The sequence below is a fragment of the Podarcis melisellensis genome (genome assembly GCF_964234715.1).
Source record: "Podarcis melisellensis genome assembly, chromosome: 3".
Classification (NCBI taxonomy): Eukaryota; Metazoa; Chordata; class Lepidosauria; order Squamata; family Lacertidae; genus Podarcis; species Podarcis melisellensis.
The window spans coordinates 8,384,938-8,399,837 of NC_138530.1; the positions used below are offsets into that span (position 1 = coordinate 8,384,938).

The 14,900-nt window shown below is 43.2% G+C and overlaps 2 long non-coding RNA genes across 2 annotated transcripts; one reads left to right on the plus strand and one right to left on the minus strand.

Moving 5' to 3' along the window:
• Positions 1–224: 224 nt before the first annotated feature.
• Positions 225–2,983, minus strand: LOC309365963. Its single transcript, XR_014166326.1, has 3 exons — positions 2,838–2,983; positions 2,304–2,431; positions 225–373 (listed from the first exon to the last, which is right to left on the minus strand). It is a non-coding gene; the product is annotated as an uncharacterized lncRNA (long non-coding RNA).
• Positions 2,984–11,531: 8,548 nt separating this feature from the next.
• LOC309365960 lies at positions 11,532–14,900 on the plus strand. The gene is made up of 3 exons (XR_014166323.1): positions 11,532–11,692; positions 12,869–12,996; positions 14,751–14,900. It is a non-coding gene; the product is annotated as an uncharacterized lncRNA (long non-coding RNA).

Genomic DNA, 14,900 nt, shown 5'->3' on the forward strand with positions numbered 1-14,900 from the left:
AATGCGCATTTTCCCCACTATGCAGATTTCTGTATGTAATCTTGTCTAATATAGACATCCTTGCAGTGCACTTTTCCCTAATAACTGCATTTTTTGTAGACATAACTCAGCAAGAAAACCACATTGCAATATTCAGAGAAGTGTGAATTTCTCTACATCTGCACCCCGAAAAGATCTCTTTGACAATCTACTTCTTCAATACACAGACACACAAAAAACATAGATGCTCAAATATATTGTCTTTAATTATTTTTATTTAACTATCACCGTAGAATCAGCTCCATTAAAAGCTGGAGGCAAATCAGAAGAGCATTACCATCAAATGTTCAAGCTACCCTAAATCCATGGTGAGTAGACAACATCTTGAGGTTATCTGCACCAAAGAGAAAAAACATTGTCAGATTCTGCAGTTTTTAATGTTGTATTACATAGATAATCAGGACTAAAAAGCTGAACGCATACAACTCAAAAACACAAACACATATTTAAATACAAAGAGAAAGAGGGCAAATATATTGATACGTTAAGGTAAATGTAAAGGGACCCCTGACCATTAGGTCCAGTCGTGACCGACTCTGGGGTTGCAGCGCTCATCTCGCTTTGTTGGCCGAGGGAGCCGGCGTACAGCTTCCAGTTGATGTAGCCAGCATGACTAAGCTGCTTCTGGCGAACCAGAGCAGCGCACGGAAACGCCGTTTACCTTCCTGCCGGAGTGGTACCTATTTATCTACTTGCACTTTGACATGCTTTCGAACTGCTAGGTTGGCAGAAGCAGGGACTGAGCAACGGGATCTCACCCCGTCGCAGGGATTCGAACTGCCGATCTTCTGATCAGCAAGCCCTAGGCTCTGTGGTTTAACCCACAGCGCCACCCGCATCCCTATATTGATACGTTATTTATCCTTAAAATGAGATGGGGATCTTCTAGCCTGCCAGATGTTGTTAGACTCTTCCTCCCAATGGCCCCAACAGCCATCATGAGGGGGACAAGGGTGATGGAAGAGTTGGAAACTGGCAACATCTGGAAATACACAAATCAGCCTCTTCTGCTTTGAAAAAGTTTTCACCAGCAGAATTTGTTGTTTCCTCATTAAAGATACAGAATAACTTGAAATTTGTATTGACCCCTCCTCTAAACATAATACACTATGTCAAGGCCAATAAAAATTTTTAATGGGGGGGTAGTGATTGCTTCCCACTGGTTCTGCACTTGTTAAGCTAAGCATGACCAAAAGCAATGCATTCTGATGTCTGATTTCTGCCAGTATTCAGGTAGCCCAGATTTCTTTCAAAAAAGCTGGATGTTAGCATGTGTTTCCTAAGGAAAGCATCAGCAGCTGCAAATGCTAAGCCATAGCAGGGCCTGGAAGAAAAACTGCGGCAGAATTTGGGTTTGAAGGGGAAACTATCCCTTGGAAAAGTCTTGAAAGCACCTCCATTTCTATATTAACTATTTCACAATGATTTGGACCATTTTGCTTTCCTGCATATCATAAACAGAAGAACAGGAGAGGGAGAGAGTTGCCCAGGTGACAGACTCAGCCTCTATGGTACAGCTCAGCATTTCAGAAAGCATCACCAGCACACAGTGGGCCAAGTTCATAGGCTCTTCCAGCATGGATGGAATTGAGGTGGGAACCTAACAGCCTATGAAGAAGCATGTAGAAGTTCTGGATGAGTCATTTCTTGGCCCCAGCAACATCTACAGATCAGGCACGTGTAACAGACACAAGAACATGCCAAGCTATTTTTTCACTCTGGCCAGCAGTATTCCTACTTATTGTGTTCTGTATACAAATATGCTATTCTTATTCTCCTGCCAGATACATTAAAGGACCCTGACTGTTAGGTCCAACTCTGGGGTTGCGGCGCTCATCTTGCTTTATTGGCCAAGGGAGCCAGAGTACAGCTTCCGGGTCATGTGGCCAGCATGACTAAGCCACTTCTGGTGAACCAGAGCAGCGCACGGAAATGCCGTTTACCTTCCCGCCGGAGTGGTACCTATTTATCTACTTGCCTTTTGATGTGCTTTCAAACTGCTAGGTGGGCAGAAGCAGGGACTGAGCAACGGGATCTCACCCCGTCACGGGGATTCGAACCGCCGATCTTCTGATCAGCAAGCCCTAGGCTCTGTGGTTTAACCCACAGTGCCACCCCCGTCCCAGCCGGATACATTAATATGTCTTAAAAGCCAGCCCGGGTTTTGGCTTGGACTGGGACTTCTCCAAATTGGCTTAGATAAAAAGAACCAATGGACAAAACCATCCTGACAACAGGACAGGAGATTCATTTAGAATTCTTACCTATTTTCTGCAGCACCATCTTTTTGGGTTCCCACAATGTCCCTTGTGAATTAAGTTTCCTGGGCAAAAGCCATTATAGCACCTGCCACCCATCCTGTGACATTCTGCCTCTGACTTCTGCGCAAGTGCTGTAGGAAAAAGAAAGAACAAGTTGTGTTCTCATTGTCATTCCTGCTAATAGCAGACTCAGCTGGTGAGTGCCAATAGGACTGTAGCCAAATTAATAGAAGCGGTTGTGGCTGGAGCACTGGACAGGGGCACCCCAGCCTGTAACATGTGGCTGCAATTCCCACTTCCTCCCTCTCATACTGAACCTGGGTGACCCCTTCCCCTATTGAAAACCACCCCAATAATAAGGGAATGATTTCTGCGCATTCAATGGACTTCCCAGGCACAGACATCTTTTTTATCACTTATTAATTCATTTATAAAGGAATCTATCCCAATATTTTTATCGAATTGTCTTCCAGAATGGATTGTGTTTGACAACCGAGATTTGACTGTATTTTTAAATAAATAAATAGATATCGTTACCTGGAGCAGCCATCAGCACAAAGAACAGCTGTGAAAAGGGCAAAGATCTTCATGGCTGAAAAATTTGATAGCGTTTCAAGAGTTGAGAAGATGTAGAGATGTTAGAATAGACCTTGTACTTATAGGGCAAAGAGCAACGTGTCACAGCATGGATATTAGCTTAATTGTACAAATATTTTCCTAGGTAATTGGGAAAGGATTCATAAGGAAGTTACAGCCCAAAGTCAACAGCCTGTTATCTAGATATTGCATGTAATTATCTAGACAGGACCTGGAAGAGGTAGCAGGCGGTGTTGCCTTATGTGTTAGTTGATCGTCCAATTAGTTCAGTATTGCCTAGTTGGACTGAAATCAGCTGCCCAGATTTCCACATAGGAGTCTTCTCAGACCCTACCTGCATAAACCAGGGACTGAATTTAAGACCATTCCCCTGTGCGATGAATGTACCCCACCACTGACCCACCATAAAATAAAGGTGTGGTTGGGCCAGCAAGCATGAGCTATTTCAGCCTGTGATGCATTTTCTCTCCACAACTGGTGGCGTGGCATAAACTGCTACCATTTCCAGATTATTATTTTTTTGCTAAAAACATTTTCTTGACCCAGCAAGCAGCTGCTCCAAGCAGCTAAAAATCTCTTCTTCCCCATGTTGACATTTGGATTGGACCTGCCATGCTTATGAGCAGACATAGGCATACTCGACCCTCTAGATCTTTTGAGACTACAATTCCCATCATCCCTGACCACTGGTCCTGTTAGCTAGGGATGATGGGAGTTGTAGTCCCAAAACATCTGGAGGGCCGAGTTTGCCTATGCCTGCTTATGAGCTTTGCAAGACACCACTCAGCAGTGGTAGCAGCAGCAGCAGAGGAAGCTGCTCAGGCGCCTGGGGCAGCGCGTCTGGGGGCAGGGCAAGCCACCCATAGGGGCAGGGTGCACTGCGGGGTCTCCGACGCGCTGCATGGCTCAGACACGCTGCAGGCCCCATGGTGAGTGCCGCCCAGCCTTTTGTCACCCCCCTCAGTGGTGACACCCAGGGCGACCTTCCCCCACCACACCCCCCTTCCTCTACCCCTGGGTAGCAGTAGTCGTAACAATAACAAAAAGAAAACCCCTGCTATGGGGTGAGCTCCCATTGTTCGATCCCTGCTCCTGCCAACTAGCAGTTCCAAAGCACGTCAAAGTGCAAGTAGATAGATAGGTATCCGTAGGGAAGGTAAACGGCATTTCTGTGTGATGCTCTGATTCTCCAGAAGCGGCTTAGTCATGCTAGCCACATGACCCAGAAACTGTACACCATCTCCCTCAGCCAATAAAGCGAGATGAGCGCAGCAACCCGAGAATCAGTCACAACTGGACCTTTACCTTTTTAGATGAATGATTACGATCATGTCAAACTCTGAACAAGACATTCAATGCAAGCTTCCAAATAGCCACTTATCTGGTCAACAGCACCCAGTGGCCATGAGGAACACTTGCAAACTGCTGCTTTTCTTCTCTTTGAGAATCCAAAAGTCTTGGAAGATTCACCTTTTGTAGAAAAACTAGTACAGTCATACCTCTTGTTGCGTCTGCTTCATGTTGCGTCTTTTCAGGTTGCGTCCCGTGGCAACACAGAAGTACCAGAATGGGTTGCTTCTGGGTTTTGCTGCTCACACATGCGCACAGACGCGGCACGTCGAGTTTCATGTTACAAACGGACCTCTGGAACGGATCCTGTCCGTAAAACGAGGTAGTGTGGTGTAGTGGTTAGGAACGGTAGACTCGTAATCTGGGGAACCGGGTTCGCGTCTCCACTCCTCTACAAGCAGCTGCTGGGTGACCTTGGGCTAGTCACACTTCTCTGAAGTCTCTCAGCCTCACTCACCTCACAGAGTGTTTGTTGTGGGGGAGGAGGGGAAAGGAGAATGTTAGCCGCTTTGAGACTCCTTTGGGTAGTGATAAAGCGGGATATCAAATCCAAACTCTTCTTCTTTTTCTTCTACCACTGTAACATGTTTTGCAGGCCTTGATTGATTCTTTAACCCGTTCCTATTGTTGAGAAATTCCAACAATTCATTACTTGGTTTTGGGTTCCTTTGGATGGCAGGGCACTTGAAACCTATGGCATTTTTATAAAATTTGTTTTTCTTTTTTTGCAAATATGCAGGCAGCACATACTGTAAGTGGAGGCAAACGGAGGCATTCCCACAAGGTAAAAGATCCACTACATCACACTGGATGCAAACATTATTTCACTTGGGGGTACAAATCTGGTTTAGCCAAGATTTCAATGCGCACCTACCTGATTCAGAAACAATATCCCACGGAAGGACAGCAGTTTTTCTGCCTTGCCCTGAATTTTGTGTCTACAAAATAATGTCTACAAAAAATAATTATACAATCAAACCTCAGCTCCCGAACAACTAGGTTTTGGAATGTTTCGGCTCCCAAGCACCTAAAACCCAAAGTAAATGCTCTGGTTTTCGAACTTTTTTTGGAAGCAGAATGTCCGCCGCGGCTTCCGCTTGAGTACAGGAAGCTCTTGCAACGAATCGGAAGCCATGCCTCAGTTGTCAAACATTTCAGAAGCCAAACAGGCTTCCAGAATGGATTACATCTGACAACTGAGGTTTGACTTTATTACAGGAAAATGTAAATACAAATGCATATATCGGTGCCAACAACACTTAACAATGCATAAATGATTGGGTCATATTTGCAAAGCCTTTCCTTCGACTGGCAATCAATTCCAGCTACTTGCTGTGTCATGATCAAGTCCTGTTGACAGAGCAACATTGACCAATCTTAGGTGTGTCTGATGCTGGTAACTAATTTACATCCTCGCAGATACCTCGCTGTTCCTTCCCAAATGGAATGGAATGGAAATTTTGAAACCAGAAAAAAATAGTTCCTGAACAAAAATAATTGCAAGCAACAGCTATGGAGACAGAAGTGTGTCACATGGGTTTACAGACAGGGCCCAGCTGAAAGTAACCTGGTGACTTTGCAAGTTTGGTTGCAGACATGCACATACCCACACAGACATCTTTCAATGAAACTTTGAGTTGACCCTTCCCCCATTACTAGGATGCTTGTGTTGTAGAGGTCAGCACTGGGAGACCAGCCACTTCCCGCAGCTCTTTGGCCGACTGAACCAATGTCCCAACCTTCCATTAGTGTGCTATACATTTTCCCAGTGTTCTGGTACCAGGCTCTATAGTACAGACCGAAGTGTCGTATAGGGAAGAGTTGGTCAGTTTCTGAGGCAATGTGAGGATGCTTCCCTGTCTTCTAATGCTCTCCTCTTCCAGCATAATGTGTCGCCAGCTTCAGGAGGTTTACTGTTGGCTGGGGAAATGATGCAAGGGACTCTATCCAAAGGTCACTTCCCCCTGCACCACCCTCTAAATCCAACTCTCCATTACCTAAATTGTGGAGAAATGGCCGTCCCTAATCATTTGTTTCAGTATGTCCTCTGAAGTCACTAGAGCTCCTGTGTTGCATGGCAAGTCCCCTTCCCTCATGTGAAATGAAGACACAGGACACATTATTTAAGGTTAATGGGCGAAAAAGGCCACAACTTTATTGATTACAGGAATTGAGAGGTATTGGCCTTAGGCGTTGGTTCCTATCGACTACCCGGCATGGAGACTGGGAAGGGTTAACCACCAGCCGGGGGAGTCCTGCTGAAGTACGCCAACTAGGATCCCCCGGGTGTCACCGCTTGGGGGCATGCCTTAGGCCCACACCTCCATAGGCTTCGGACAGGGCAACGCCCCCCCCCCCGGAGTCCTTTATCAGACTACCCTTCTCTTTGGGGGAAGGTGATGGCGCTTCCTTCCCCGCCCCCTTCATTTGAGTAACAATTACCCCTGCCAATGCCTGCGTGGGGAGGGGGTGGGCCCGCAACCCCACCTCCTCCCCAGCTCGGAAATGGCTTTGCTGTCTCCAGAATGGAGATGTGCAAAGAATTTATATATTACAATGGCTTATGTCCCTCCTGTCAGGTATACAGCCTCGGCCCGGTATACCTGAAGGAGCGTCTGCACCCCCATCGTTCAGCTTCCGAGGACCTTCTGGCGGTTCCCTCAATGCGAGAAGCGAGGTTACAGGGAATCGGGCAGAGGGCCTTCTCGGTAGTGGCACCCGCCCTGTGGAATGCCCCCCATCAGATGTCAAGGAAATAAACAACTATCTGACATTTGAAGGCAGCCCTGATTTAAATGTTTTTAATGTTTGATGTTTTATCGTGTTTTTAATATTCTGTTGGGAGCTACCAGAGTGTCTGGGGAAACCCAGCCAGATAGGTGGGGTATATATAAATTATGATGATGGTGGTGGTGGTGGTGGTGGTGGTGGTGATGTCAGGATACAAATCCTTCCATGGTGTCTTGCAAGTAATTAAGATACTTTAATAGAATCACAATCATAATATTAAAGTATTCATTAGCATCCTTCCTAGTGGTGGTCGGTAGCTGCATGGCAGACTCTCCAGCTCCAAAGAGCTTTATACTGATCTTTGCCTGTCTCCTTCTCTTTCCACCTCGTCTCCACCCCCATCATTCTGCCCGGACGCAGCATATGTCAAAGCAATAAACAACTACCTGACATTCAGAAGACATCTTAAGGCAGCCCTGTTCAGGGAAGTTTTTAACGTGTGATATTTTACTGTATTTTTGGTTTCTATGGAAGCCGCCCAGAGTGGCTGGGGAGGCCCAGCCAGATGGGCGGGGTATAAATAATAAATTGTTGTTGTTGTTGTTGTTGTTGTTGTTATAAAGATCAGCAGGAACTGTCTGGTTTCTAGTGATGACCTCTACAACACAAGCACACTGTATTGGTAATGGGAGAAGGCAGTGGTTGAATTTGGAATCCTCTGCCTCAAAACTTCATTGAAAGGCATCTGTGTGTAACAAACAAAGTTGCAAAGTTACCAGGTTAGTTTAATAATTTTAATAATAATAATAATAATAACAATAATAATAATAATAATAATATTATTATTTATACCCAACCCATCTGGCTGGGTTTCCCCAGCCACTCTTGGTGGCTCCCAACATCATCATCATCATCATCATGTGATAAAACTTCAAACAATAAAAACTTCCATAAACAAGGCTGCATTCAGATGTCTTCTAAAAGTCAGATTTTTGTTTATTTCCTTGACATCTGATGGGAGGGCATTCAACAGGGTGGGCACCACTACTGAGAAGGCCCTCTGCCTGGTTCCCTGTAGCTTCACTTCTCACAGTGAGGGAACCAGCAGAAGGCCCTCGGAGCTGGATCTCAGTGTCTGGCCCGGACGATGGGGGGTGGATATGCTCCTTCAGGTATACAGGACCGAGGCCGTTTAGGGCTTCAAATGTCAGCACTTTGAATTGTGCTCGGAAATGTACTGGGAGCCAATGTTTCCCCTGAGCTCTGTCTGTAAACCCGTGTGACATACCTCTGTCTCCAATGCTGTTGTTGACAATTATTTAAGCAAAACAGCCAATTTGGCTGGTTTCAAAACACTGCTTCACATTGCTTCTGGGAAGGAAGAGTGAGATATGTTCAGGGATGCAAATCTGTAATGAGAACTGGGCACACCTACGATTGATCAACAGCTTCCTGTCATGTTTGATCAGTACATAGCGAGTGGGTGGAATCTATTGACCGTCGAAGGAAAGGCATTGCAATTATGACCCCATCGCTTATGAAAATCTCCCCCAAACTGGTTTCTTCCAGATATCTTGGATTGCAACTGCCCTCATCCTTGACCATTGGCAATACTGATCAGGGTTGATCTGGAAGTTATCACACTGGGGAAGGGTGCCTTGGGGAAGATGAAGGATGGATGAATCTCTCAATTTCATTTCTCTCGGTTTCTTATTTTTTTCCAGTTTTAAGTTTCTGCTCACCACATTTCTGAATCCATTTTTGGCTTCTTTTTTAAATGGAAAATGTCCTCATGAAGATTCACAAGTATTTTAGTCCAAATTTTTCCCCATATATCTACACTGTTCTGTTTGCAATTTTGCTGACACAAACATTTTTACAAGCAATATATCCTATAATAATGCATGTGTATATGCCATTTTCACCAATAGTGTATATATACACATGTTTCTGAAAGTGGGGATCAGGTAGGTTTGCATCAAAATCCTGACCAAACAAGATTTGTACCCCAGCTGAAGACTTGCATGCTGTCTGCAAATTTGTAAAAAAGAATTAAAAGCAATTTATGTGCTACTTGAATGTTTGTAAATAAAGCAATTTTACAAAAATGCCAGTGTCAACTCACCCAAAGGAGATTCAAACCAAGTAATGCTACCACTGAAACATTGCATCAATAGTTTCCTATTGGATCAGAACTGTCCTGGAAAGGTCCACAAATCTTGTTTCTATTCTTTTGAACCTATACTAGGTACAAGCATGACAAATGAAAGCAGAAAATGCCCCTGTTGTGTGCCATGTTTAGACCAAGCAATACACAAATTGGGAAGTTTAATATTCCAGATTGTATGCAAATCTGTAAAAAAAAAATGTTCATGAAAAGGTTGAGAAATTTTCAAGAGAACATTTTTTTTTAAAAGTAATTTGCAAGCCAATGTTGAAATGTGATGAACTGTAAGATTAGAAAATGAGGTTCTTGGGACACCTCCAGAGACTGTCACTGATTGGGAAATGCATTTTAAAATGTGGCATCAATGAATACCTAAAATGGAAAATATGTGAACAGTGCCAGATATACAAATAAGCCAAACAAGCTATAGCTTAGGGCCCCAAAAAGCTCTTGAGGGCCCCCAAATAAATTAAAGGGGGGAAAAACTGGATGTACATTTCCAAAATATAAGATAAAAACCATTTCTTCTTAATTGTATTTCAAATCAACAATTATTTTGATAAAATACGTATTTTGTTATGTGCAAATGGCTTTAGACACCTATTAGATCCATAAATTACAACACAGCACATATTCAACACATGAAGCAGTGACAATTTGTTGTTGACAAAGGACAGCTGGACATATCAAGGGCCTCATTACTTTCAGTAGCTTGGGACCTCATCAAACCTAAATCCGGCCCTGTATGTGAAGACCTCTCAAGAAAATCAGGATGAATGCAGGATGTCAATGTGCATTGTTCCATGAACCCTGTGTTAACAAATCAGAATGAATGCTCAGTGAAGCAAAGGTATTGAACCCTCCAGGTATCCTTTTTATTGGGCATTCGCAATGATTTGTGCTCATGATGGTATCAGGGTTATTGCATGTGAGCCCCGACTTCCCTTGTTCAGCATAATTTGTTTTGCTTTCGTTAGTGGTCTCTGGTTGCCCATGCTTTCATAACTAAATCTTCTAACAGGCATATATCTTCTAAAGGCCAGGACTAGCTGCCTGAAAAACAGTTTCTACGTTAATGCAATTCTGGTTCTAAACGCAGCATAAGGGGTCTCTGTAGTATAGTGTATTTTAAAATGGGGTTTTAGAGTTTTTAGGGGTTTTTGAATGTTTTATGTAGTTTTTATGTAGTTTTATGTAGTTGTTATGTAGTTTTATGTAGTTTTTCAATTTCATTGTTCCACAAGGGACAATGACAATAAAGATATCGTATCGTATCATATATATTGGATTTTCTTGGAACCAACTGAGGGATCTTCTTCTTCTTTGGTGATCACTTGTAGCCAAGTAAGATTGTCTTCCGTAAACACGGTTTTAGCAATGAGTCTGTAAGTGACTGTGGAGGCCAATTCTGGCCCCACACGTCCTTCCACAGTGGGGACATTGGTTCCCGGGTGGGAGTTGATCACGGTGTGGATTTACCAAGCGTGCCTTTCTCTTAGCATGTTTCTCCCTTGCATCCTGAGTTTGAGTGTCTTCAAAGCCCATGACACCTTTGGTAAAGGCTGTTCTCCAATTGGAGCACTCGCAGGCCAATGTTTCCCAGTTGTCGGTGTTTATACTACATTTTTTTTTTTTTACCTTGAGAGAGTCTTTAAACCTCTTTTGTTGACCACCAGCATTATGCTTTCCATTTTTAAGTTCGGAACTGAGTAGTTGCTTTGGAAGATGATCATCAGGCAACCGCACAACATGACCAGTCCAACAAAGTTGATGTTGAAGAATCATTGCTTCAACACTGATGATCTTTGCTTCACCTAGTACACTGGTATTAGTTTGCTTGTCTTCCCAAGTGATGTGTAAGATCACAAGTTAGGGATATATTCCCCACATCTATCAACAATTGCTCTAGTGGCACAGGTTTATTATTTTTTTCAAAATTCCATGAAGTGGTAATAGATAAAGCAGTATCTTGTATTTTCTCATGAAACTGTATCGAGCTGAGTGATAAGCAGCCCAGAGCCAGTCGTTACTGCCATAACTCCCCCCCCCCCCCAGGTTTGCATAATTGTCTTTAGCTAAGGATTTAACTCTATTGAGATTCTTTGGGACTTCCCTTGAAATTGATTGATTTTAGCTTGCCAATTTTTAAGCATTCTAGGGTGGAAGAAGGTGAGGAAGACTTGGAAAAGAAACATAAAACTAGGAATTAGCATCATTTGATTAACATCAATTCCAGAATTACAAGTAATGTCTAGACAACAGGCTGTTGTTGTCTTCAGGCTGTAACTTCCTTATGAATCCTTTCCCAACTTATCTAGGGAGATCTTTGCTTCATTGTGCTAATATGCAAACTGCAGCAAAATATTGCACAGCACACACAAGATGTCCAACCCATGGTGTGACATGCTCCTTTTTGTCATATAAATACAAGGACCTTTCGAGCATCTCTCCATCCCGCCATCTCTTGAAACACCATCCCATCTTTCAGTCATGAAGATCTTTGCCTTCCTTGCAGCTGTTCTCTTCTTTGTGCTGATGGCTGCTCCAGGTAAGGTTACTTATTTATTTCATAAAAATTTATATGCCACTTGATTGTAGTAAAGCTCAAAGCAGTTCTGTAGTGGATCCCTACACGGGGACTTCGGGAAAATATGCAACTGCTTGCTATCACGCTCTGTAGCATGGTGGACAACCAGTGGGTCATTGGATGTTTTGAGGCTCCACTCCCTTGAAGCCCAGTCACCATGACCACTGACCATGTGTGCTTGGAGGTGTAGTCCTTGCTCTATAGGAACCAGGCTGCTAAGCAAGATTTGATGTCTTACTGTGTTTTAATTTGTTGAAAGCTGCCCAGTGTGGCTGGGGCAACCCAGTTAGAGGGGCAGCAAACAAACAATTATTATTATTATTATTATTATTATTATTATTATTATTATTCCTCTTCCTTTTGCTTACCTAATTTTCAGTGGTGGATTAGATGGGGGGGAATAAACTTTGTTTGAATGCTGCAACGATGGGACTTTATTTGGGTGGGTGATCCCATGTCCAGGAGAAAGAAAGGTTAACTGTTCAGGATGGTGCAGTCCCTGTGGAGGAAAAATTGTGTAGTTTGGGATGTCCCTGGATGCATCTTTGTCAATAGAGCCCCAAATAACCCCTGTGCCCAGGAGTGTATTTTACCAATTTCATCTGGTTTGTTAGCTATGGTCATTCCTGGACACGGAAAGCCAAACCATTATATTCCATGCATTGGTAACCTCAAAGCTGGGTTAATGGAATGTACTCTATGTGAGGCTGCCCGAGAAGTCCCGGAAATCATTCTCTTGTTATTTGGGTGGTTCTCAATAGGGGAAGGTGCCCCTGTCCAGTGCTCCAGCCACAGCCCCTTCTATTACCGCATTTTTTGCTCTATAAGACCATAGGACGCACCTAGTTTTTGGAGGAGGGAAACAAGAAAAAATAATATTCTGAATCTCAGAACAGCAAGAGGGACCACTGCGCAGCGATCCCTCTTGCTGTTCTGGCTTCTGGGATAGCTGTGCAGCCTGTATTCGCTCCATAAGACGCGCACACATTTCCCCTTACTTTTTGGGAGGGGAAAAAGTGAGTCTTATAGAGCAAAAAATACGGTAATTTGGCTACAGTCCTATTGGCACCCACCAGCTGAGTCTGCTATTAGCAGGAATGACAATGAGAACACAACTTGTTCTTTCTTTTGCTACAGCACTTGCGCAGAGGTCAGAGGCAGAATGTCACCGGATGGGTGGCAGCTGCCATAATGGCTTTTGCCCACCAGGCAAATATCACAAGGGACATTGTGGTAAACCAATAAGATGGTGCTGCAGAAGATAGGTAAGAATTCTAGATGCATCTCCTGCCCTGCTGTCAGGATTGTTTTGTCCATTGGTTCTTTTTATCTAAGCCAGTTTGGAGAGGTTCCAGTGCAAATCAAAACCCAGGCTGGCTTTTAAGACCTATTAATGTACCTGGCAGGAGAATAAGAATAGCATATTTGTATACAGAACACAATAAGTAGGAATACTGCTGGCCAGAGTGGAAAAAATAGCTTGGCATGTTCTTGTGTCTGTTACACGTGCCTGATCTGTAGAAGTTGCTGGAGCCAAGAAATGACTCATCCAGAACTTCTACATGCTTCTTCATAGGCTGTTAGGTTCCCACCTCAATTCCATCCATGCTGGAAGAGCCTATGAACTTGGCCCACTGTGTGCTGGTGATGCTTTCTGAAATGCTGAGCTGTACCATAGAGGCTGAGTCTGTCACCTGGGCAACTCTCTCCCTCTCCTGTTCTTCTGTTTATGATATGCAGGAAAGCAAAATTGTCCAAATCATTGTGAAATAGTTAATATAGAAATGGAGGTGCTTTCAAGACTTTTCCAAGGGATAGTTTCCCCTCCAAACCCCAATTCTGCCCCAGTATTTCTTCCAGGCCCTGCTATGGCTTAGCATTTGCAGCTGTTGATGCTTTCCTTAGGAAACACATGCTAACATCCAGCTTTTTTGAAAGAAATCCGGGCTACCTGAAGACTGGTCTTCTAGTTATGATCTGTAACAGAAGAGGAAGACAAAATGGTTTTGATCATTGTGACATAGTTAATATAGGAACTGAGGTGCTTTGGGGACTTTTCCAGGAGACAGTTCACATCTCCAAACCCCAGTTTTGTTCTAGTTTTTCTACCAAGTTCTGCTGTGGCTCAGAATTTGCAGTTGCTGATACTTTCCTTAGGAAACACATGCTAACATCGAGGGTTTTTCTGCAAAAAAAAAACACAAAACCTAGGTTACGTGAAGAATAGTGGAAATAAAACAATCAGAATGAATTGCTTTGGTCTTACTAAGAGCAGAGCCACAGGGAAGCTTTAAAAAATTAATTGGCCTTCTAATATTGACATCATGTATTATGTTAGGAGGAGAGGTGGATTCAAATCACTGGTGTATTTCAAGTTAGTCTGTATTTTACTCTAATAAATATTATTAAGATTCACAGAGAAAAATACAAAACTTAATATCCTTTCCCCCTTTTTTTAAGCACACCAAGACTATCTAAATACAGTAAAAACACAAAAAGGGGGAAGGAGAGACAAAGAAAGAAATAGAGGAGAAAAGAGGTTAAAAGAGAAAGGTAGAAAAAATAAGATTCGGAAAAGAAGGAACTTCTGATTTTTCATCTGTCCACTATTAAAATATATGTATTCATTACATCCAATCCAATATACCACCCAACAAAGTTAGTCAGCATTTTTAAGGGGCAAACAGCAAATTATAATGCTCAGAACCTATTCAAATCAGGAAAGGCCAATCTGTGTTTCTCCAGATGTTGCCAGCCTACAGATCTCCCTCACCCTTGATCCCTTGCCATACTGGCTGTTGGGGCCAATGGGAGGTGGGCTCCCACAACATCTGGAGAGCCACAGCATGATTTAAAGGATAAGCCCCCAACCAATGTATTTCTCCTCTTTTTCTTTATACTGTATTAAAATCTGTGTTTGTGTTTTGCATCTGAATGTGTTCAGCTTTTTATTCATGATTATCTATGTAATACAGCATTAAAAACTGCAGAATCTGACAATGTTCTCTCTTTCGCACAGATAACGTCAGGATGTTGGCTGCGTTACATCCATAGCCTGAACATTTTCATGGCCTCTGCAACCCGCTTCGCTACGCATTTGCGCTTTTAATGGAGCTGATTCTCTGGTGATTGTTTCCCTTCTTCTGCTAATTAAAAATCATGCATTTGA